General features: G+C 41.0%; 1 protein-coding gene across 2 annotated transcripts in view; it reads left to right on the top strand.

The window, feature by feature from the left end:
* Nucleotides 1-696: 696 nt before the first annotated feature.
* slc8a1b (solute carrier family 8 member 1b) overlaps nt 697-22,913 on the top strand; it is a 327,899-nt gene continuing 305,682 nt past the window's right edge. For both annotated transcript variants that reach the window (XM_061911287.1, XM_061911286.1), the window contains exon 1: nt 697-1,049. The gene's annotated coding sequence lies outside the window, so the exon portion shown is untranslated. The remainder of the gene's footprint in view (nt 1,050-22,913) is intronic.

Genomic DNA, 22,913 nt, shown 5'->3' with positions numbered 1-22,913 from the left:
AAGTCTTTGAAATATTTTTTGGGATTTTTAAATTCTATTTGAGTTTTGTCTCTCTTACAATTAAAAATGTCGAGCATTTACCAGCTTGCTGGTAAATAAATAAAATTAAAAAAAAATAGAGGCAGCTCACTGGTAAGTGCTGCTATTTGAGCTATTTTTAGAACAGGCCAGCGGGCTACTCATCTGGTCCTTACGGGCACCGCGTTGGTGACCCCTGATCTACGGCTTTTAGAAAGTTCAGTGCACAACTGAGCACACAACAGCTGTAAGTATACTCCTCCCCTCTTAACCACACCCCCCACCCCCCATCTCCCGAAATCGGAGGTCTCAAGGTTGGCAAGTATGGTCCAAAACAAACAGAAAACACAAAAAGATCCGGGCAGCAGATCAGAACACAATTAGTGTTAACATTTTATTTTATTTTTTATTTTAAGGTGCGATGTGACACGACTCTGTCCACATATTTCTTCATTACATACCGGTAGTTTTAATTTCGATAGGTGTTTGAATTTAATTTTTCAAATTTTTTAATGTTGGCAATGTAAACGTATGTTTACCATGTCAATAAAGCCCCTTTAAATTGAATCGAGAGAGAGAGAGAGAGAGAGAGAGAGCGAGAGAGAGAGAGAGAGAGAGAGAGAGAGAGAGAGAGAGAGAGAGAGAGAGAGAGAGAGAGAGGGTGGGGGTGAAGTGTGAGGGAAAGAATGAGGAAGAGCTGCTGGTCCCAACAACACATGCGGGCTTGCTGATGAGGCGCCGCCGCGGTCATTCAGGTCGCTCCGGAGGCGCTCCGTGGAAACAAGCCGCCGGCAGCCGCCGAGACAACATCGCCACCAACAAACAAAGATAGACGGAAGGAAACAAAACACACCAAAAAGTGCCCGTTCATGGGAATCCGGACCGGTTCTGCCCCCCCCCCCCCTCGTCTCGTGTGCGCCTCGCCGCCGTATAAGAAGCTCCTCTCTCGGATCACCTCCACTCCTCCTCGGCCGGCTGACGCGGCTCCAACCTCCCGGGCTGCACTCACCGCTTACGGCGCGTAAAGAAAGGTAGGAAGTTGCTCATTCGCAACACGTTAGCTGAAGTTTCTTGTCCTTAAGAATAAAAAAGGCGTTATGTTTGGTCCACACCCCCCCTTGACGGTGGATGCGGCTCATCCGCGCTGTGCCTCTCGTCGCCCGGCTCGGGCCGCCGGTGGGGGTCCCGGTGGTGCTCTTTTCTTCCTCCCTCATCCACTCTCCTCCTCATCCTGCAGGGACAACAATTAGGCATGCAGGGCACGTCTTCTCGCCTTTTATAGACTTTCGGCCGTGCAAGTTGGGTGTCAAACATGCGCAGATGGTGCTCAGACGCTGTGAGCTGGACCACTGATCCACTGAACCACTTTTGCTAGGGTTTGGTCTGCTTCCCTGAGCCCCCATCCATCCATTGCATGCATGCAGGGAACTGATGCTTCTTTGCAGGGATGGAAGAAAAAAGAAAAAGAAAAAAAAAAGGTGTTTTATGATGCCTTTCCATGCCATTCCTCTTCTTGGCGTCGCAGAGGATGTGGAATAGGATTTCACCGAAGAAAGCTTGTCTTATCTCCATAAGGTTATCATCAGTCGTGTTTAATAATGCAGCTTGTGAGAGGATTTAGTGGCCCTTTACAAATATAGATATTGCAGTTTGATCCCGGGGCGGGAAGGTTGCAATATCATCATCCAGATTAGGTAAATGATGCCAGAGGTCAATGCCTGTATCCTCTCAAAGAACATATTCCTATCAGGGTTTGAGCGCTCCTTAAAAGGGAACTGCACTTATTTTTATTTTTTTTTATTTTGCCAATCGTTCACATGTTACGTCTTCGGCGCATGGTCGGTGTTCCCTCCAATGCAGAAAACAAGCTGGAAGGATTAAGCCAGGGGTGTCAAACTCATTTTAGCTCAGGGGCCGCATGGAGGAAAATGTATTCCCAAGTGGGCCGGAACGGTAAAATCATGGCATGATAACTTAAAAATAAAGACAACTCCAGGTAACACTAAATTGGCCATAGTGTGTGAATGTGAGTGTGAATGTTGTCTGTCTATCTGTGTTGGCCCTGCGATGAGGTGGCGACTTGTCCAGTGTGTACGCCGCCTTCCGTCCGATTGTAGCTGAGATAGGCGCCAGCGCCCCCCGCCACCCCAAAAGGGAATAAGCGGTATAAAATGGATGGATGGACAACTCCAGGTTGTTTTCTTTGTTTTACTTTGGCAAAAAAAATAGAACAAGCACATTCTGAAAATGTGCAAATCACGGATAATCCTCTAGACCAGGGGGGTCAAACTCAAAGACAGAGTGGGCCAAAATTTAAAACTGAAAAAAGCCGCGGGCCAAGGTTGAACAAATGAACCTTTTAATAGGGACCCAAACAAGTTTTGTAATAAATATTGAACAAGCAAGGCTTAAATAGGGAAGCACAGTGGAACAGGGGTTAGTGCATCTGCCTCACAATACGAAGGTCCTGAGTAATCCTGGGTTCAATCCCGGGCTCGGGATCTTTCTGTGTGGAGTTTGCATGTTCTCCCCGTGACTGCGTGGGTTCCCTCCAGATCTTATATAACGTAATAGTGCAAAATCAACTTTCAAAAAACAAACGAAAATACATCAGTGGTATATTAAATAAAATGTAATTAAAAAATAGTATGCCTCTTTTTTATTTGCAGCCTTCTGAGGTAAATATCAGCATTGACTTTTTCCACAGGCTAATAAATTCGAAAATAAAATATAAATGAGGTGTGTAGGGTTTGGTGATAGCGGGGGGTGTATATTGTAGCGTTCCTGTTGCGATCCGCTGCTCGGATCTACACATTAGTTATTTTTCCTTTCTGGTATCACTCTCCGTCAAGTGACCGTTTATTTTCTGTTTAGCCTGTCACCATGGTAACTCATCAGTCCACCTGCCAATCCCGATCCACACACACTTGTTTTGTCTAATCACCCTCCTATTTAAGACAGCCTCTTTGTTAATTTCTTCCTGGGTTCATAAATTGCTCTCATGCAACAAGTGACGACTGCTACTTTTTCTACGTTTATTCTCGCTAGCTCTCACGCTATGCCACTTGATTATTCCAGTTTTCATACTGATGATTTGTTTTCTCGTTTGTGCTTTCATGCCAAGTTTAGTTTTCTGTTTGTATTTCCTAGTTTTCATACTAGCGTTTTTGGTTTGCCGTTTTATTAGCTCCAGTATTTCTGTTCAGAGCTCTCTTTTTGTTAAATAAATATTTTAAGAGCCTACCTTTGTTGTGTTCATGTCAACGCATCCACGGAGGGACAAACCCGGCATTACCATGCCCACCAGTCCTCACAGTTCCGGAAGAATTAGTATTGGGACGGCGTGGCGCAGTGGGAGAGTGGCCGTGCGCAACCCGAGGCTCCCTGGTTCAAATCCCACCTAGTACCAACCTCGTCACGGCCGTTGTGTCCTGAGCAAGACACTTCACCCTTGCTCCTGATGGGTACTGGTTTGCGGCTTGCATGGCAGCTCCCTCCATCAGTGTGTGAATGTGTGTGTGAATGGGTAAATGTGGAAGTAGTGTCAAAGCGCTTTGAGTACCTTGAAGGTAGAAAAGCGCTATACAAGTACAACCCATTATTGCAAGGGGTTCTGGGTATTTGTTCTGTTGTGTTTATGTTGTGTTACTGTGCGGGTGTTCTCCCGAAATGTGTTTTGTCATTCTTGTTTGGTGTGGGTTCACGGTGTGGCGCATATTTGTAACAATGTTAAAGTTGTTTATACGGCCACCCTCAGTGTGACCTGTATGGCTGTTGACCAAGTATGCATGGCATTCGCATATGTGTGTGTGAAAGCCGCATATATTATGTGACTTGGCCAACACGCTGTTTATATGGAGGAAAAGAGGACGTGACGGCATGTTGTAGAGGACGTTAAAGGCAGTGCCTTTAAGGCACGCTCCCAATATTGTTGTCCGGGTGGAAATCGGGAGAATGGTTGCTCAGGGAGATTTTCGGGAAATCAGGAGGGTTGGCAAGTATGAGTATTAGCGGTGAATTTGGTGTTACCGGTGGGCCAGCTCTAGGGCCAGAGTTTGACACCATGCTCTAGACAAAACACTTCCAGTTTGTTGAAAATTCAGAGGCAATTGGTGCAGTTTGAGAAACAAAATGAGCATAGACTTTGTCTCAGTGTATCTACAAAGCCATGATTAAACTTTAAAGGCCTACTGAATTGAGATGTTTTTATTTAAACGAGGATAGCAGGTCCATTCTATGTGTCATACTTGATCATTTCGCGATATTGCCATATTTCTGCTGAAAGGATTTAGTAGAGAACATTCACAATAAAGTTTGCAACTTTCGGTGCTAAGAGAAAAGCCCTGCCTCTACCGAAAGTCGCAGACGATAACGTCACCCGTGTGATGGCTCCTCACATATTCACATTGTTTTTAATGGGAGCCTCCAACAAAAAGTGCTATTCCGAACGAGAAAACGACAATTCCCCCATTAATTTGAGCGAGGAGGAAAGATTCGTGTTTGAGGATATAGATAGCAACAGACTAGAAAAAAAACAAAAAAACCACGATTGCATTGGGACGGATTCTGATGTTTTTAGACACATTTACTACTTTAATTCTGGGAAACCCCTCATCTTTCTATTGTGTTGCTAGTGTTTTAGTGAGTTAAATAGTACCTGATAGTCGGAAGGGTGCGTCCACGGGTGTCTTGACACGCAGTGTCTCAGGGGAGTCGACGGCACCTATGGACGGTACAAGCTCAGCTTTTCTCCGGTAAGAACTGACTTTTTAACCACAATTTTCTCACCGAAACCTGCTGGTTGACATTTGGTAGGGATCCATGTTGGCTTGACCGCGCTCTGATCCATAGGAAAGTTTCACCACCAGGAATTTTAAACAAGGAATCACCGTGTTTTTGTGTGGCTAAAGGCTAAAGCTTCCCAACTCCATCTTTCTACTGTGGCTTCTCCAATATTAATTGAACAAATTGCAAAAGATTCAGCAACACAGATCTCCAAAATACTGTGTAATTATGCGGTTAAAGCACACGACTTTTAGCTGTGTGTGTGCGCAGGGCTTATACTTCCTAAAAACCCGTGACGTCTTGCGTACACGTCATCATTACACAACGTTTTCAAGACGAAACTCCCGGGAAATTTAAAATTGTAATTTAGTAAACTAAAAAGGCCGTATTGGCATGTGTTGCAATGTTAATATTTCATCATTGATATATAAACTATCAGACTGCGTGGTGGGTAGTAGTGGGTTTCAGTAGGCCTTTAAGTCACAGCCTTTCTGGGATTGAAGGTAAAAACTATTCAAAAGAGTTAAGTTAACTTTTCTCGTGTTGGACAGAGACATTTTGGGGCAACGAGGGTGTCAAATGACGATGTGTTTTAAGCAGAAGACATTAAACGGCAGGTTTTAGGTATCAAGTGGGTCGAGGAGGAGGAGCCACAGTCACCCTTTATTGTATACCTCTTGCTTAGCCCCGATATAAACCGTGCTTGCCTAACAGAATTGCTATTGTGACATCCAGTGGACACATTTAAAACAGCAGTTTATTTCGTTAAAAAAAAAAAAAGCAGCTAATTTTAATATTTGGCAAATTCCTCACGCGGGCCGTACGTAAGCTTTTAATGATCAAACGGCAGGACAAAAATACACAAAACTGAGGACGCTAACAACTGTGGAGCAAAAAAAACAAAACAAAATGTCACCGAGGCTGAACAGAGAGGAGTAGGAGTGTGAAGAAAAAAACACTAGTGCCTGGTGAAAAATCAGGAGAACTTAAATGTCGCGTATAGCGAGCATTGAACTAAACACCTGGTGGGAACGCTAATTGCAAACCAAAGACAGGTGAGGAGAATCAGTGTCCATGGAAACCAACAGTGGCCCTTTAAGCCAAGGCCAAGCGCTTGTTTGAGCAGCTGTGTCACCGTATTATTATCTTTTCTGGCAAATGCAACCAGAAAATGTGCTGTAAGATGAGCTGGGTGTTTACAGTAAATATAGTGAACTGTTAATGGTTAGCCGAAAGGGCAATAAAGTGCAGATTCTTACTGCAGATAAAGAGCAGGCGAGCTTTCTTCTCAGGTGATTCTCAAGTGCGCGATGCTCAAAAAGGTGGTGGATGCTGATGTACTTGAAGCTCAGTGGACAATTGGCTCAGAAGTGACCGTCGACCCACGGCAATCCCCCAGGAGGAGTCCGTGTTTGTGAAGTCAGTGCACCCGTTGGCCGGATTTACCATTCCTCATCAGTACCAACCAAGCGGAACATCCCAGATCATCGCGTTAGTTTCGGTAACAAAATCAGTCTGTTAGCTTAGTCTGTTAGCTCGAGTGCTGCGTTTTGGAAAATAATCAAATTTCCAATTTCTTCAAATAGTGCAAATCTTAGCAAAGTCACATTTTGAGTATATTTTGCATCTTATCAGCCAAATTCAAGTGTTAATTTATATATTACACTGCGGTATTTGTGTTAGTTTCTGTTATTTTGTGGCCCCACTATGGACTGGACCCTACTATTATGTTAGATCCACTATGGACTGGACTCTCACTATTATGTTAGATCCACTATGGAATGGACCCTCACTATTATGTTAGATCCACTATGGACTGGACCCTCACTATTATGTTAGATCCACTATGGACTGGACCCTCACTATTATGTTAGATCCACTATGAACTGGACTGTCAATATTATGTTAGATCCACTGTGGACAGGACCCTCACTATTATGTTAGATCCACTATGGACTGGACTCTCACCTCTCACTATTATGTTAGATCCACTATGGACTGGACCCTCACTATTATGTTAGATCCACTATGGACTGGACCCTCACTATTATGTTAGATCCACTATGAACTGGACTCTCAATATTATGTTGGATCCACTATGGACTGGACCCTCACTATTATGTTAGATTCACTATGGACTGGACTCTCACCTCTCACTATTATGTTAGATCCACTATGGACTGGATCTTCACCATTATGTTAGATCCACTATGGACTGGACTCTCACTATTATGTTAGATCCACTATGAACTGGACTCTCACTATTATGTTAGATCCACTATGGACTGGACTCTCACTATTATGTTGGATCCACTATGGACTGGACCCTCACTATTATGTTGGATCCACTATGGACTGGACCCTCACTATTATGTTAGATCCACTATGAACTGGACTCTCACTATTATGTTAGATCCACTATGGACTGGACTCTCACCTCTCACTATTATGTTAGATCCACTATGGACTGGACCTTCACTATTATGTTAGATCCACTATGGACTGGACTCTCACTATTATGTTAGATCCACTATGAACTGGACTCTTACTATTATGTTAGATCCACTATGGACTGGACTCTCACTATTATGTTGGATCCACTATGGACTGGACTCTCACTATTATGTTAGATCCACTATGGACTGGACCCTCACTATTATGTTAGATGCACTATGGACTGGACACTCACTATTATGTTGTATCCACTATGGACTGGACTCTCACTTTTATGTTAGATCCACAAAGGACTGGACTCTCACTCTTATGTTGGATCCACTATGTTCAGGTCCCTCACTATTATGTTAGATCCACTATGGACTGGACCCTCACTATTATGTTGGATCCACTATGGACTGGACCCTCACTATTATGTTAGATCCACTATGGACTGGACTCTCACTATTATGTTAGATCCACTATGGACTGGACTCTCACCTCTCACTATTATGTTAGATCCACTATGGACTGGACTCTCACCTCTCACTATTATGTTAGATCCACTATGGACTGGACCTTCACTATTATGTTAGATCCACTATGGACTGGACTCTCACTATTATGTTAGATCCACTATGAACTGGACTCTCACTATTATGTTAGATCCACTATGGACTGGACTCTCACTATTATGTTGGATCCACTATGGACTGGACCCTCACTATTATGTTGGATCCACTATGGACTGGACCCTCACTATTATGTTAGATCCACTATGAACTGGACTCTCACTATTATGTTAGATCCACTATGGACTGGACTCTCACCTCTCACTATTATGTTAGATCCACTATGGACTGGACCTTCACTATTATGTTAGATCCACTATGGACTGGACTCCCACTATTATGTTAGATCCACTATGAACTGGACTCTTACTATTATGTTAGATCCACTATGGACTGGACTCTCACTATTATGTTGGATCCACTATGGACTGGACTCTCACTATTATGTTAGATCCACTATGGACTGGACCCTCACTATTATGTTAGATGCACTATGGACTGGACACTCACTATTATGTTGTATCCACTATGGACTGGACTCTCACTTTTATGTTAGATCCACAAAGGACTGGACTCTCACTCTTATGTTAGATCCACTATGTTCAGGTCCCTCACTATTATGTTAGATCCACTATGGACTGGACCCTCACTATTATGTTGGATCCACTATGGACTGGACCCTCACTATTATGTTAGATCCACTATGGACTGGACTCTCACTATTATGTTAGATCCACTATGGACTGGACTCTCACCTCTCACTATTATGTTAGATCCACTATGGACTGGACTCTCACCTCTCACTATTATGTTAGATCCACTATGGACTGGACTCTCACTATTATGTTGGATCCACTATGGACTGGACTCTCACTATTATGTTAGATCCACTATGGACTGGACTCTCACTCTTATGTTAGATCCACTATGGACTGGACCCTCACTATTATGTTGGATCAACTATGGACTGGACTCCCACTATTATGTTAGATCCACTATGGACTGGACCCTCACTATTATGTTAGGTCTACTATGGACTGGACTCTCACTGTTATGTTCGATCCACTATGGACTGGACCCTCACTAATATGTTAGATCCAATATGGACTGGACTCTCACTATTATGTTAGATCCACTATGGACATATGCGGTCCTCTCCAAGGTAGCTCATAGTCATTCACATCGACGTCCCACTGGGGTGAGTTTTTACTTGCCCTTATGTGGGCTCTGTACCGCGGATGTCGTTGTGGCTTGTGCAGCCCTTTGAGACACTTGTGATTTAGGGCTATATAAATAAACATTGATTGATTGATTGACTGAGATATTCACCAAGCCGGGTGAAGGTTAACAATGCTAACAACAACTTGCCGGCTTATCTTGGAGTTTCCAATGAAAACGAGTTTGAGACCCCCGCGCTAAATGGAAGGTGCTCCTACCATGAATTGATTAACGTGGACCCCGAGTTAATCAAGTCAAAATACTTATTCGGGTGTTACCATTTAGTGGTCAATTGTACGGAACATTTACTATACTGTGCAATCTACTAATAAAGTCTGAATTAATCAATCCTTATTTCTCACTTATTAGAGGTAAGTTTAGGAAGATCATCTTTGAACGGACATCAGGTTTGCACCACTTTTAACACACACTAGCCTTTAGTACGGGGTGTCCAACTCATTTTAGATCGGGGTCCACATGGAGAAAGATCTACTCCCAAGTGGGCCGGACTGGTAAATTCACGGCACGATAACTTAAGAATAAAGACAACTTTGTTTAAAAATAGAACAAGCACATTCTGAAAATGTACAAATTATATATATATATATATATATATATACTGTATATATACCGTATTTTTCGAACTATAAGTCACAGTTTTTTTTTATAGTTTGGCCAGGGGTGCAACTTATACTCAGGAGCGACTTATGTGTGAAATTGTTAGCACAATACCGTAAAATATCAAATAACATTATTTAGCTCATTCACGTAAGAGACTAGACGTATAAGATTTTCTGTGATTTAGCGATTAGGAGTGACAGATTGTTTGGTAAAGGTATAGCATGTTCTATATGTTATAGTTATTTGAATGACTCTTACCAAAACAACTTACGTTAACATACCAAGCACCTTCTCAGTTGGTTATTTATGCGTCATATAACGTAGACTTCCTGCGGTGAGGTGGTGACTTGTCCAGGGTGTACACCGCCTTCCGCCCGATTGTAGCTGAGATAGGCGCCAGCGCCCCCCGCGACCCCAAAAAGGGAATAAGCGGTAGAAAATGGATGGATGGATGGATAACGTAGACTTATTCAGCCTGTTGTTCCATCCATCCATCCATTTTTCTACCGCTTATTCCCTTTCGGGGTTGCGGGGGGCGCTGGCGCCTATCTCAGCTACAATCTTTATTTATTTTAAATTGCCTTTCAAATGTTTTTTCTTGGGTTTTATCAAATAAATTCCCCCCCAAAATGCGACTTATACTCCATTGCGCCTTATATATATTTTTTCACTTCTTTATTAATAATTTTCGGCAGGTGCGACTTATACTCAGAAGAATGCAGTATATATATGTATATATGTATACATATATATATATATATATATATATGTATATATATATGTGTATATATATATATGTCTATATATGTACATATATGTATCTATATATATATATATACATGTATATATATACATATATATGTATATATATACACATATACTTATATATATATATATATATATATGTATATATATATATATGTGTATATATATATATATATATATATATATATATATATATATATATATATATATATATGTATATATATATGTGGGTGTGGGAAAAATCACAAGACTACTTCATCTCTACACAACTGTTTCATGAGGGGTTCCCTCAATCATCAGGAGATTTCTCCTGATGATTGAGGGAACAGTTCTGTAGAGATGAAGTAGTCTTGTGATTTTTCGCACACCTACATATTGCGCTCTACCACGGTATCGAGCACTATTCTCTGGATAATCCAATCAAGACATATATGTATACATATATATATATATATATATATATATATGTAGGTTTGGGAAAAAAATCACAAGACTACTTCATCTCTACAGATCTGTTTCATCGAGCACTATTCTCTGGATAATCCAATCAAGACATATATATATATATATATATATATATATATATATATATATATATATATATATATATATATATATATATATATATATATATATACATAAAACATTACACTTAAATGTTGCGGTTAATAGTATTCTATCTTTATTCGTCGTTATTTGTATTTTCTGAATAAATGATGTGATAATGTTCATCAGTCAACTCATTGGTGTCAATTTTCAATCCATCAAGATATATTACAGTATGTTATTTATGTAGTTTGATCACTTTCCTCGAGTGATGTACTGGCATCACTTGGTTTATTTTGCACCTACGTAGCAACGTCTACGCGGATACAAAGAATTGCTATTGCGACATCCAGTGGACACATTTAGAACAGCAGTTTCTTTCATTAAAACATTTTGGGTACATTTTCATGCTTAGCCCTCGGGCCGTACGTTTGACACCACTGCTATAGTAGATCAGTACGAGGGTTGTCATCAATATTCATGTTTCACTCCCCCTCCCTTGCTTTTTGTCCAAACGACCACGATGCCGTACACACAGTACATGTGCAAATAATTACTCGTTCTTTACGTTGCACCCCCTTTAATCATCGTCGAGTATTTCCCCCCGCCCCCCACCCCGCCGCCGCCTGCTTCCAGTCGCTGGATGATGCAGCGCAGGCACACAGCGAGCCTGCCGGCTAATAAAATATGGATGAGTCCAAACATGGTTACATGTGAGGAATTGGCTGTCGCACTCGCCGGAGCAATAGTCTGCTTAATGTATGGCGAGAATGAGCCTTTCTCCATGGACAGTAAATACATCTCACTCTCATTGGATTTGCCGTCGGTAAACGCTCATCTTTAAGCCGCCTCAATAAGGAAAGTGACACAAAAGCGTTTAGTGTGACAGGGTTTGCATTAACGCACAGGATCCTGTGACTTGGTCTGTGGAATAGCATGTATTGGTTTTGGGTGTTCACATTGTGGGAATACAGGGACTTACTTACTTACAATATTTTGGTACTGGTACCAAAATGTGTTCCTCAGTACTCCCGTCCAATGGCAAAACCTAGTAACTCCCTTCTAGCTGATTTTGAGAAAACAAAGGAAAACCAATCTATCTTGATGCTGTCTTACAAAGATCTACAAAGTCATCAAGCGTATAGATGTTTTCTTGAGCTTTCATTTTCTTGCCGATTGAGCCATGGATTGAATCTGCTCTCATGAACGTGTGCCCTTTCTCCAGATATTTTATCACAATCTCGGGTGGGCCCGATTCTGCGTTTGCACATTGGGCAAGAGCCGTGTACAGCGTCCAGTTTTTATTTTGACCTCCACAGTTATCTGCCCAAAAGAGTATGCAAGGGGAAGAATCAAGAACAATACATTTAATGAAGGTGCTTGCAACGTCCTGGGTCAATCTTCCAAATATCCCCTCGTGCCATAATATCACATAATCAGGTTGACCGTCGGCCCCCATTCGTGCAAATGTCTCATTAAAGACAATAAGGCGACTGACAAAGAAGCTCCGATTGGTCCCTTGAGATACTAGGTTTTTCTGTTGTATCTACGCGGTTATGTGGTAGTTGCTAGGTCCTGCCATGCGCGTAACAGCTTACTTACGGAACAAATTACAATATCGCATACACTAATGTAAAGCATATCACCTAGGAACTCCAAAATTATTATCAGCTCAGTTTTGACCAAAATTGAGTTACTGGGTTTTGCCTTTGGACGGTAGAGTAGTCCTGGGTTCAATCCCGGGCTCGGAATAGAATAGAATAGAATAGAATAGAATGGACTTTATTGTCATTATATGTGCATATAACGAGATTAAAGACCCCAACTTAAGGTGCGGGAGTGGGAACAAATATGGGGTGAAATAAATAACACAAGAGGTAATAAAGGAAAAAACTAACAATTGAAATAAACAGACTACTATCCAATAAAAATAATAAGCAATCCTGTACAATATACAAAACACTATAGAAATACAAAATACTGTACAATATACAGAACAAGACAAGAGTACCGAAGTAATAAATAACAATCAGTGTTGGGCGTATTGCACACAAAGGGTAGTATTGCACAGTAGGGTATTGTATTGGGGTGAATTATTATTATTATAAGTTAGAGTTCAACATGGTGACAGCTTTGGGAAAGAAGCTGTCTCTGAACCTGTTTTTTCTGGCTCTGATGCACCTGTAGCGCCTGCCTGATGGAAGCCAGGGTGTGTGCTGTCCTTGGTAATGTTTTTTGCTCTGTTGAGGCAACAGGAGTTGTGTAAATCCTTCAGGGAGGGCAGGGGACAGCCGATGATTTTTTGTGCAGACTTTATGACCCTCTGAATTTGTCTGCTTCCGTGCAGCTGGCGTACCACACTGTTATGCAGTACGTCAGCAGGCTCTCGACAGCCGAGCGGTAGAAGGTTACCATCAGCTGTCTCTCCAGTCTGCTCTTCCTCAGGACCCTCAGGAAGTGGAGTCTACGCTGGGCCTTCCGGATGACCGCAGTTGTATTTTGGGTCCAGGACAGGTCAGCAGATATGAGGGTGCCGAGGAACTTGAAGGAGTTGACTCCTTCCACCTCCTCGCCGGAATATTTCTGTGTGGAGTTTGCATGTTCTCCCCGTGACTGCGTGGGTTCCTTCCGGGTACTCCGGCTTCCTCCTACCGCCAAAGACATGCACCTGGGGATAGGTTGATTGGCAACACTAAATTGGCCGTATTGTGTGAATGTGAGTGTGAATGTTGTCTGTCTATCTGTGTTGGCCCTGCGATGAGGTGGTGACTTGTCCAGGGTGTATCCAGCCTTCCGCCTGATTGTAGCTGAGATAGGCTCCCACGACTCGGAAATGGACAAGGGACCCCGATATAGTAGCCTTGAGTGTGTTGTACTGTACATTACTGTACTCACCAGGTGTTTGGAGGATCAACCAAGCGTCAATGATATGGCAGTCACCCGGCCACTACAACACTAGAACGACGTGGAAATACTTCATTACATCCTGGGTAATTCCTGCAAGTTAGAACCTGGTTCTCACATGCTAAAACCCCAGGCGTTAGTTGTTTGGCAAAAAAAACTTGGTCAACTTGACAGTCGCATCTACAACAGTAGTCCTCGTTTCAATTAGTGCTGCACAATTTTGAGAAAACCCCAATTGCAAATTTTCTCTAAAAAATTGTGGTTCGATTGGATTTGCAATTTTATTTTTTAGATTGCATAAAACTCCGTAAATAACAAGTAAACTAAGTTTTTCATCTCAAGGTGCCACTCATTAGAAGAATTTGCAATAATTTACTTTAAAAATAATTAGCTTTATGCAGACAGACTTACAGCTTTTGTCCACATCAGGCTATTAATTTGAAAAAAATAATGGATGCAAACTTTACATGTAATGTAATCGTAAATAGCGACCTAGTGGTTAGTCTGTACGACCTGAGATCAGTAGGTTGGGAGTTCAAACCCCGGCCGAGTCATACCAACGACTTTAAAAATGAGACCCATTCCCTCCCTGCTTGGCACTCACCATCAAGGGTTGGAATTGGGGGTTTAATCACCAAAAATTATTCACGGTCGTGGCCACTGCTGTTGCTCACTGCTCCCCTCACCTCCCAGGACGTGATCAAGGGTGATGCAGAGAATAATTTCGTCACACCTAGTGTGTGTGTGACTATCATTGGTACTTTAACTTTATATAGTAATAATGCAAGTAGCCATTTAAAAAGAGATCAACTTTAATTTCTCATAAAAATGTATCATTGTACTGTGATTGGAAAGTAGAAAACCGTTGTTATCCTAAATAAATAAACAAAACATAAATAAAATGGACTCATTTCTGAAAGCAAACATTTTCGTTAAAACAAATATTAAACATCGTAAAGTGCATTTTTCCCCAGTTGGCAAAACTAGGTTGGACATGATCACGGTATTCTCGCTTGTTTGTCCATGTTGATGGGCTCATATTGCCCATCCGATTTAAACCTGAAATATTCCCACAACACGACATTTAGCTTTGTAATCATATTTTTATCCTCCTAATTTGTGTTACTTTGCGGAAAGTCACGCGCAGGGAGGCTGTCTTTCCGTGCTTCCTGTGTGCAGAAAGCTCTAGTTTACGCCCACCGAGACATAGATTGTTGACTGAAAAGAGGGCTCACTGCGTTCAGTTAATACAACTGTTAAAACACGCTCGGTTGTTGATAGCGATACACAGTTTGAAGCGAGAGACGAAAAAATGCAAGGCTCAACAATCCGATTGGCCAACGTGTCTTATCACCATTGTTGGGACTTTGTAACGTGTTTGTCAGGCTTTCCCCTGACAGTTTGTCTATGTTTTAGTTTTTTTCCTCTGCATTTGTCTGTCTCCTCTGTGTGTTTAGTATTTCTTGTCCTTTGTTCCTGTCTAGTGCTCTTATTTTGTCAGCTTCCTGTCCTGTTCCCTCAGTGTTGTGTTCCTCCTCAGCTGCGGCTGATTGGCACCTGGCCACACCTGTTGCCAATCAGCCTGCTCCTATTTGTACCTGCTTTGTCGTGTGTCAGTTGATGGATCATTGTATTGTCATTCGGACTTGTCGTTGCCATATGTTGCTCTTGTCGTGTCTGTGATTCTTTTCAGCTATTACCTGTCATGCTACATTTTGTCCTGGTCGTTGTAGCGGTAAGCTGTTCTTGTTAGCCATTAGTTATTTCCAGTTTTTCTGTTTGCTATCCACTAGCTTCCATGCTAAAGTTCCTTTTTGTTTTCTAGCTTCCAGTGCTAGCTCCCTTAGTTTGTTATTCCGCCCACGTGCGTGCTTTTTGTTTGTTCTTGTTCTATTATTTAAATTAAATCATGTTTTCCCATTCAATGCCTGCCTCCTTCTCTGCATCATGGAGTTCGTCAACAAATAACTCTGACAGCGTTACTGTAATGCCGTTACTACATGATGTCATGTTTTGTGGTCACGTTCTGTTTGGTTTTGGATTCATTGGGCACTCTTGTTTGTTTTGTCACCATGACTACCAATTAGTTTTCACCTGTCATGTCACGCACCTGTCAATAATAACAGCACTATTTAAGCCTGTAGTTGCCAGGAAGTCAGCCCGGCGACATCACCTTATACTCACCTCCTACACACCCATGTGATCCATGTCGATGATCCATGCTCTTTCTCGGTCACAATGTCATTACCTTCACGCCATGTCCGGTACAGTCGCCTTGCACCACGGGAAAACAAACCCCCCCATAGTCCAAGTCATGACACATGATGCGCTACTGCGTTATTTTACGTTATTTTTTATGTCGGCCCTAAGCTCTGGAACACTCTGCCGCTCCATGTTCAAACTGCTTCCACAGTGGAGTGTTTTAAGTCTCGTCTTAAGACCCACTTTTATTCTTTAGCTTTTAACACTACGTGAGTTGTGTGGTCCTCTGTTCTCTGTTGTCCTCTGTGTTTTTTATATACTTTGATTTCTATTTTACTGTTTTAATTGATTTTACCCTTCAAAATAGTTTTTAATCATATTTGTTTTTATATTGTTTTTATTGGTTTTATATTTATTTATTTTTTGTTTTTATTCAGTCATTGGTGGAGCATAATATATATATATACATCCTTTTTTTATTTTATTTTATTTTATTTTATTTTTTTTTTTACAATTGTTTTTAACATGGCTGTGCAGCACTTTGGAAACGTTATTGTTGTTTAAATGTGCTATATAAATAAAGTGGATTGGATTGGATTAGGAGCTTTTAGAGTATTTGGTAGCATTTTGCAGTCTTTAGGAGCTTCTAGCAGTCTTAGTTTTTAGCTTTTAGGAGCTTTTAGCTTTTAGGTGAAAAACCGGCTGTCCGTTCAGCTTTTGGTTTTGGTACTTTTTTTTGGCACAACTCTGGGTTATCGTCAAGGATATTGAACCTTCCTCCACTCTACGCTGCAGTGGCTACAATCACTAAGCGTCCCAGCAGCTCGTCTGAGCTGCTGGGACGCTAATTAGATGACCATAGTAACTAATTAGATGACCATAAAAACTGGTATATCATCCATAAGCGCAGATTCCATTGAAATACTTTGTATGGTTGAAGAATTATGGTCATTAGAAAACATCATAATGGCAGCTACAATTTCGATCTTAAAGATCTAAAAAATTTTTGGGGTAATGTCCGGCGGGTCAGATTGAAAAGGTCAATGGGCGGCATGTGGCCCCCGGGCCTTAATTTGCCCAGGTCTGCTCTAAATTATCTTTTTTTTTTTTAAATCTGCAATTTTTTTCAAGCCGCAGTATGAGGACTGTAAAAAAAGTTCCTTTATAATCTTTTGTGCAGCAGTACTCAGACTACACCTGCAATTACTGTGTCATGAGGACGCCGGCATTTTCAGATATCTTGCCATTAACGCCTCGGTCTCCATGCTCCTTTGTGCTTTTTGAAAACGTCAACGTTTCGAGTAGTCACTCAAACGATAGAAGGTGATTACAGTATGTCAATGGTACTTTAGAGGAACCTGAAAGTTCCAGTCGAGTGAAAAAATGATATGTGTAATCGTGTTTCATTGTATCCATTAAACCAGGGGTCACCAACCTTTTTGAAACCAAGTGCTACTTCTTGGGTACTGATTAATGCGAAGGGCTACCAGTTTGATACACACTTAAATAAATTGCCAGAAATAGCCAATCTGCTCAATTTATGTTATTATTAATAATTAATGATATTTATCTTTGTGGAAACACTGATCATCGTAATGATTTCTCACAAAAAATATATACAGAAACAGTTAAATATATAAAAAAAAGGGTATTTCTGTCCGTCATTCCGTCGTACATTTTTTTTCCTTTTACGGAAGGTTTTGTGTCGAGAATAAATGATGAAAAAAACACTTCATTGAACAGTTTAAAAGAGGAGAAAACACACAAAAAATTAAAATAAAATTCTGAAACATAGTTTATCATCAATTTCAACTCTTTAAAAATCTAAATTCAACCGGAAAAAATTAATTGAAAAACTAGCTATGTTGAATCTTTTTGAAAAAAATAAAAACAATAATTTATGGAACATCATCAGTAAATTTTTCTCATTAAGATTAATTGTAGACTTTTGATTACATATTTTAAATACGTTAAAATCCAATCTGCACTTTGTTAGAATATATAACAAATTGGACCAAGCTATATTTCTAACAAAGACAAATCATTATTTCTAGATTTTCCAGAACAAACATTTTAAAAGAAATTCCAAAGACTTTGAAATAAGATTTAGATTTGATCCTACAGATTTTCTAGATTTGCCAGAATATTTTTTTTGAATTTTAATCATAATAAATTTGAAGAAATATTTCACAAATATAATTTGTCGAAAAAACAGAAGCTAAAATGAAGAATTAAATTAAAATGTATTTATTATTCTGTAAAATAAAATAAAAAAATACTTGAACATTGATTTAAATTGTCAAGAAAGAAGAGGAAGGAATTTAAAAGGCAAAAAGGTATATGTGTTTAAAAATCCTAAAATCATTTTTAAGGTTGTACATTTTTTCTCTAAAATTTCTGAAAGTTATAAGAAGCAAAGTAAAAACTAAATGAATTCATTTAAACAAGTGAAGACCAAGTCTTTAAAATATTTTCTTGGATTTTCTTATTCTATTTGAGTTTTGTCTCTCTTAGAATTAAAAATGTCGAGCAAAGCGAGACCATCTTGCTAGTGAATTAATCCAATTTAAAAAATAGAGGCAGCTCACTGGTAAGTGCTGCTATATGAGCTATTTTTAGAACAGGCCAGCGGCCAATCATGTGGTCCTTATGGGCTACCAGGTGCCCGCGGGCACCGCGTTGGTGACCCCTGCATTAAACCATATCCAATTGTTTTTACAATCTGCAAAGTATGTGGGAAAAAAAATGTCTGAACATTGCAAAATGCCACAAATTTAGTCAATGATTTGCAATATTCTGTCCCGAATATCGTCAGCAATTTCCGTAGACTCTGGGTCGAATGACGTCACGAGAGTAATGCTACTGCACTCTGACCTTATTATTAGATCAGTCATACTGGAAATATGCAAAAATTGTAAAGAGATGTGTTGTTTATCATTCACAATCCTTAAGTAAGGCAAGAACACACATGCTTGGCGTTAGAGTGTCCGCCCTGAGATCGGTAGGTTGGGAGTTCAAACCCTGGCCGAGTAATACCAAAGACTATAAAAATGGGACTCATCACCTCCCTGCTTGGCACTCAGCATCAAGGGTTGGAATGGGGGGTTAAATCACCACAAATAATTCCCGGGCGCGCCACCGCTGCTGCCCACTGCTCCCCTCACCTCCCAGGGGGTGAACAAGGGGATGGGTCAAATACAGAGGACAAAATTTACCACACCTAGTGTGTGTGTGACAATCATTGGTACTTTAACTTTAACTTAACTTTTGTGATGCATTCAAGAACGTAAATAAATAGCTAACAATTGAGTCAACAGATCGTGGATCCCCTATTGTGCTCATTATACCCTCTAAGATATTGTTTTTCAACATTTTTTGAGACAAGGCACATTTTTTTTCATTTAACAATACGGAGGCACACCACCGGCAGAAAAAAAAAAAAAAGATACTCCACCAGGTCGTCGTGCCTTATAGAATAAAATAGAATAGTATATAATGTACTTTATTGATCCCTGGGGGGAATTCAGCAACACAGTTCGCTCACAATAAACAATGATAATAATAAATCATATAATATATAACATATATATATATAATATATAATTGTAGCTGAGATAGGCGCCAGCGCCCCCCGCAACCCCAAGAGGGAATAAGCGGTAGAAAATGGATGGATGGATGAATGATATAAATATATTCTACCTATATTCTACATTTAAGTGCAGTCAAGTCAAGTTATTTTGAGTTGGTTGGTGTTTTCCTGTGCTTGAAGTCTTGCGCTGTTATTTTGGTGGCCCTTCCTGTTTTGTTGGTGATTTCCTGTGGCAGTTTCATGTCTTCCTTTGAGCACTATTCCCCGCACCTGCTTTGTATTAGCAATCAATGCTATTTAAGTTGTCGCTGCCCTTCTTTGTGTGGACATTGTTGATTGTCACGTCATGTGCGGATGTACTTTGCGGACGCCGTAAGTTTTTGCTGACGTCCAGCGTTCTGTTTCTGTTTACTTTTTAGCCAGTTCGGTTTTACTTCCGTTTTGCAAACCTTTTCCTTTCCCTTTTGTTCATTTTTGGTTTGAGCACTACTGTGACGGTCTCGAGCCGTCGTCGTGCGGGTTCTCAGGAACACCAAGGAATAACATTCTGTCGAGCAGGTGTAGACTTCTTTTATTTTGCAATAAGTAAGTCTCTTGCCGGTTTTCTTTGCAGTCTTCCCATTTTTCTGCTCGCTCTTCCGCTCCAGCTTTTCGGCTGCATGCGTCGTCTTCCTTGTGCTCTTTTCCTCTCGCGCTCAGCATTGGCTTCCTTCTGGCTCCTTGTCTCTCCGTCTCCCCCCCCCCCCCCCCCCCCCGGCGTTTAAAGCGGCTGCCCTTTTATACAGTGTGAGAGGAGATTTAAATTGTGCCCAGCTGGGCGACCCACGCACCTGATAATATTTGCCGGGTTGATTCCGGCACGCCCCGCCTCGCTGCTTGCTCGCAGTCCACGCCTCCTCGCCGCCATCTTGGGTCGGGCTCCGGCGTGCCCTGCCTCGTTGTCGGACTGCCGATTCCGCCTCTCCACAGTTACATACCATTTTGCCTGCACTGCGTGGTCTGCATATTGGGATCACAACAAACTGTCCTCGTCTCACCAGACACATTTCAACTTTTACAAAGCAAATACCTGCTGCCACCTACTTACGTGAAGTATTAGGTGGTTACCCTGTCGAGTTTTACGCAGCACAGACACTAAGCAGCGGCACATTATTTGCAGGTTATAATTATTGATTTGTAAAAAATATTTTTTTGGACCGATTAGTTAAAGTTTCATAATTTCCCACGGCACACCAGACAATATCTCACGGCACACAAGTGTGCCGCAAAACATCCAGTAAGCGCAAACTATACTCCGTTTACATGCTGTGACCTGAAAATTAACCAAATATGAGTGATATTTACATTATATCTGCCAAAGCAGGCAGACTAGTTTAGCGGTGCATTTAAAGCAGTGAGCTAATGCAGACATGTTGACACGCTGACTGACATCTCAAACTTGCTAAAAGTAAAATTCTAGATTATAATTCATGCATCTCTCACCCGGTATTAGACAAATTTGGCCATGGTCTGGCAGGCTGGTTGACTTTGATATCCCCCAGCAGTATGGTGGAAAAACAACTGGTCCCCATTTACTATGAATTGATTAATGTGGACCCTGACTTAAACAACTTGAAAAACTTATTCGGGTGTTACCATTTAGAGGTCAATTCTACGGAATATGTACTGTACTGTGCAATCTACTAATACAAGTTTCAATCAATCAATCAATCAAACCCCGAGATGGCGAAAAAGACGGTATTTGCTTCTACTTTTTTTTAACCCTTCGTGGCGATTGTGATTGACTCTTCATTTAATGGGATTATGTGAGCGTCCCGTCGGTCGTCATACCAGCGAGAGTGGAAATATTACAGTAAGTGCTTTATTTTGGTTAGTTGGTATGTTTAGTACCTAGATGCTTGTTTCACAATAAAGCTACATCCGTTTAGCAATCGACTTCTTAATCTTATTTCTCATCGTCTTTGTGTTTGAGTTCAAAACTAAAAAGTCCTGGATCATAATTTTTCCCATAGTAATCGTTGTTCGCTCTCACAAAGTCTACTTGGTTGGCATTGTTGTTGACGGGGAAGGGATCTGTAGTTCCTGACGCTGTATCATGCATATTTGCCAACCTTCCTGGATTTTCCGGGAGACTCCCAAAATTCAGCGCCCGATAACCTCCCGGGACGAATTTTCTCCCGAAAATTTCCCGAAATTCAGGCGGAGCTGGAGGCCATGTCCCCTCCAGCTTCATGTGGACCTGAGTGAGTACAGCCTGTTTTCGCGTCCGTTTTCCCACGATATAAACGGCGTGTCTGCCCAATGACGTTATAACTGTAAAATGATCGAGGGCGAGTTCTTGGTTTCTTATGTGGGTTTATTGTTGGGCAGTTTCATTAACGTCCTCCCAGCGCGGTAACAACACACAACTACAGCAGTCACGTATTCGTCTACCGTAAAGCAGTTCGTCTGCCGTAAACAGCAATGTTGTGACACTCTTAAACAGGACAATACTGCCATCCTCTGTACATGCACCACAACATCTCCAGGCAACACCTCCGGGCAACTTCAACCCTTTACTAATACCCTCCCCGGATTGTAAATAACCTAACGTAAATAATCAAATGTATTTCTAATGTATATACTTGTTCTTATGCTATCTGAACTCACTATGTTCTCTGCTGGCTGTACATATCCTACTAAGTAAGACCTACACTGTTTCAATGTCCATTTCTCTGTTGATGCAATTGTTGATGACTGAAGTACTGATATCAACCAAAGCTCCTCATCCCACCCCCGGGTTGTAAATAATGTAAATGATTCAATGTATATACTGTACTATGCTGATAGTATATATTTGTACCATGAATTGATTAACGTGGACCCCGACTTAAGCAAGTTGAAAAACTTATTCGGGTGTTACCATTTAGTGGTGAATTGTACAGAATATGCACTGTACTGTGCAATCTACTAATAAAAGTTTCAATCAATCAATCAATCATGCATATGACAATAACATCTACGGCTTTTAGAGAGTGCAGTGCACAACTGCGCACACAACAGCTGTAAATATACTCTACCGCTCTTAACCACGCCCCCGACCACGCCCCCCACCTTCCAAATTCGGAGGTCTCAAGGTTGGCAAGTATGATATCATGCGATCACATGACTGGCTTCCTCATTGTCTCTCAAAATACCTCGGGAATCTCCGTGATATTGATACTGTTTTGATCATATCTATTTACTTGCAAACTTTGGAAGTTTAAATCAGATATATACAG

Source organism: Nerophis ophidion, linkage group LG09 (assembly GCF_033978795.1).
Source record: "Nerophis ophidion isolate RoL-2023_Sa linkage group LG09, RoL_Noph_v1.0, whole genome shotgun sequence".
Lineage (NCBI taxonomy): Eukaryota > Metazoa > Chordata > Actinopteri > Syngnathiformes > Syngnathidae > Nerophis > Nerophis ophidion.
This window is presented reverse-complemented; position numbering and strand designations above follow the sequence as displayed.